Here is a 3,925-nt window from a genome sequence, read left to right on the forward strand (position 1 = left end):
AAATTGGATGCTTATCTTGCTGGGATCCTATAACCCCAGCTGACTTCCTGCCCTTTCGGCAGGGGGCTGGACTCGATGATCTCCCGAGGTCCCTTCCAGCCCTGATGTCTATGAAATCTATGAAATCTATGAAATATTAGTTAGGACACTTAAGTTTTCAGGTCACTAGCCAGATCCACTTAGGAGTTGCAATGCCTGAGAATCAAGGCCCTTGCTATGGGAGATTGAGCCTCACCAACAAGGTTAGGCAGCTAGGATTTCCATGCAGTCAATAGAGAGGTGTCTTGAAACGTCAATTCAGAGTACCAAAGCTCTGTACTAAGAAATGCATAGGAAATGCTTGGCATAGTGTGGATTCCTATCCTATCCTTCTTAGGTGCTTGAGCTCTAGACTTTGGGCTATATCTCAAGCACTGCCATTATCTTGGGGTCTGGAGCACCAGGAGCCCAGTTCACACCAACATTGAACTGGATTCTGTGTAAAGTGCAGAACCTTCCCTCCCACCACAATTCATTCACAAGTGTGACTAGTGATGATACAGAAGATGATGCTGCCCTTTTCTACAATAGCCTAGTGTTTAAAGCACTTACCCAAAGAGGATACCTGGATTCCAACCCCACACCCAAATTCACATATTTCTCTTTTTGAGAGAGTGCACTAACCATCAAGCTAAAGAAAAGGATGGGTGGGAGAATCCCCCATCCGTCCTGTTGAAACTGGCCTGCTGGACAGACATGAATACAAGTTTCATGGGGCCAGAGAGAAAGTAAGCAAAAGGAAGGTTAGTTCTGTAGCCCTGTGAGATGGGAAAACAATTGGGAAAAGGACAAAGTTAGCTTCCAACATTGCTCATAAGATTGTTTATATATTTTACTTTAGAAAGTCTTTGGCTAAAAAACAGTTACCATCTTAGCAGCAGTCGCTGGTTAGGGCACCCCCCTGGGAAGAGAATACCAGAAACTGTTTAACAGGAAGAAATGGCTTGTTGATGGCACAGCTCATGCTTAAACAAGGAAATATAATTTGAGAAGTTTTACTTCTTCTTTTCACATCTGGTAATTGGGTAGAATAAGTGCCAATACATTACACAACAATAATTTCAATAAATTTAAATATTAATAATTGCTTAACCATTTTTTCTTTATTTTAGGTCTTTGGGCCAAAGGATGAAAGTATTTTAAGGGACAAAAGCATGTTTATTTTTGACTGATCAGCAGTTTTATTTGCTGTTTAATTTAATGCTCAGATGTCTTAACTAGGTAGGGACAGATATATTCTTCCACACAATAGCATCATGTTATTATTTAATGGTTATTGATGGATCTGATAGATTTTCATCACACTTGCATCACAAAAGACCTTACAAACTATCAACTACGGCCATATGTCACTTAAGCTACTGCCACCGCTGAAGTTTAGCCTGGTAACTGTTTGGTAGTAGACAATAGTATTACTCAATAGCTCAGGATATTAAGAGGTGCATACTGAACTGATAGCAATGCTGAGTTCAGTACAAAGCGTGGCAACCCCTGGTCCTGCTTGAATGGGAAGAAGAGTAGTATTTACCTTTTTCCTAATGATTAGAGCACATAACCAGAGTGCCTCCCACCCCGTCAGTGTTATAGCAACTAGGCTACAGAATTACATCCCTCTTGTTTGCTTTCCTTCTAGTCTTACAAAGTATCCTTGGCTGCCCAATGAAGCAGCTTCTACAGGAAGCATGGCCTACCCTAGCCAGTCTTCTAGATAATCAAAGATATGAGTTTGCATCCCATAAGGCTGAAAAGAATCTATAACCTGGGTCTCCCACTTTCACAGTGGATGCTCTGAACTCTGGGCCAGGAGTTGGCACTCTATGCCCCATGGAGCCTTTGGATCCAGCCCGCAGAGCTGCGACTACAGTGGCATCTTGAAGCAGGGGGTGCTGTCCTTGCACTGGACTGCAATTGGGCACTGAGGTCTTCAGCAGAGGGGGATCTCTGCCCACACTGCAGTTAGGAACCCAGGCTTTGGCAGGGAGGAAGTGCTTTGTTTGTACTGTGCCACAGCCAGGCAGCACGGGTTCCCGCAGAGAGGTGCTTTTGCCACAGCATGCTGCAGCTGGGTATAGGGGAGAAGTGGTGGACGTTGGGTCCTCTTGCCCTTCCTTCTCCAACCTGAGCTGCCTATGCTGGATGTTGCTGACGCCTGCTTGAAATTTTAGAACAAAAATAGAAAGCTGCAACTAGACCCCTTTCTTTTCTGGTGCCTGTATTTTGTATTGAGCAGTTTGTATGCTCCTTGTCAAACAGTTACTAAGCTTTCTCAATGGCCACCTAAGAAATCAGAGATTCAGGCAAATTTAGCTGCCTCCTAGCACCAATCTGGATTGCAACAGGAGTTAGGTTCCTAGACGCTTGATTTGGATCATATCTGGGCATGTGCTGTAGTCCCAGTCTAGATGCCTGGGGATTTTTTCAGGCCAAAATGGAGGTAGTTATCTCCTGAATTTAGGTGCCTTAGTAATTTTGCAGCTGCTGGAGTGGGGTTTATCTACCTTGTTTTTGGTCATGTAGGCACCTGAATTCCACCTGAATTCCACCAGCACCTTTTTGTAGGGGGTGCACTGCCACACTCAGGGGGTGCACGTGCACCCACGTGCACCCCCTACACATCACCAATGCCCAGCACCACTATCCGCAAAGACACAGTGCAGCACGGCACTCCTGGTCTGGCCCCAACCTCCCTCCCCACCCCCCACCCCGCTAGGTGGGGCACAGCTCTCCCGACCTATCTCAGCCCTTTCCCCCCAGGATGCAGCCTCTCCTGGCCTGACCCCTGCCCAGCCCAACTCCACCTCATTGGTGCAAGGGTACCGCTTCCAGCTTCTGGGGAAGTAAAGGTGAAAGCTGCAGTTTTAAACATAGCAGCAAAAATGGGCACCAAGTTTAAAACTGCAGCTTTCACTTCCCCAAATTGGTAGGGCCCCCTGGGCTCGTGCCCAGCTTGCCCATTCATTAATCTGCCTATGACCTCTTCTTTGGATCTTGAGGGATGACAGAATCATAACCCCTCTGGAAGTACATACAAGTTTAGTATGGGTCTTGCCTTGAACTTCTTTGTGTTAATGAATATCTCCTTCTTAAGACTCAGTTTTCAAGAATCACACCTTCCACTGGAGTCTTATGAGGTATAATGATTACATGTTGCATAACCTTTGTGCTGACCATCTGCTTTGGAAAATTTTACTATTTTAAATATCATTTCAAAACCCAGCTCAAGGTGAACACACAATATCTTCTCTCTTGGTCTGGTCAGGTCAGGTGAAACATGGTAAACATGCCTAAACGGTGTATTGTTACACCATTTGGTACACTTGGCTTCTAAATTCTTAGTCAGGCACCTAATTAAACTGCCTGCTTTTCATAGATGCTGTGTGTCAGTGATGTCAGCAAGCAGTGGGCTCTCTAGATCACTGAACACCTGATGTCCTTCACTTATCTACCTACTCATGGATTTAAATGACTGATTTTAGGCACTCATGCTTGACATGTCTAGCCTGCCTACACCTGTGAGCGTTAAGGGCCCTAGTCTTCTTTCTTTGTATTTATTTTTCATGATATTCATTGTGATGATCTGTGGGTTTTTTGTTGCCATGAAGTGGCTAACACAATTGTGTAATCATGCCATCATCGGTCACACAGAAAGGATACCAGACTCAGATTCAAATCTAATAACGAAATAAGAAAATAAGAGGTTGGATTAGATTTCCAAATTAAATCCAAGCCCAATGAATGATATGGCCTTTCCCAGACAAGGATATAATTAGTTTTCTCTGTTTGATTTTAGTAAAGAGATCATTTTCTGTGGAAACATTCTCCCCTCTCATCTGCATTGTGACTTCCTATATTCATGTCTGATAGCCTTCAGTCTGTGGGTTTCTCA

Source organism: Crocodylus porosus, unplaced genomic scaffold (assembly GCF_001723895.1).
Source record: "Crocodylus porosus isolate Cpor-Errol unplaced genomic scaffold, CroPor_comp1, whole genome shotgun sequence".
NCBI classification, from domain to species: domain Eukaryota; kingdom Metazoa; phylum Chordata; order Crocodylia; family Crocodylidae; genus Crocodylus; species Crocodylus porosus.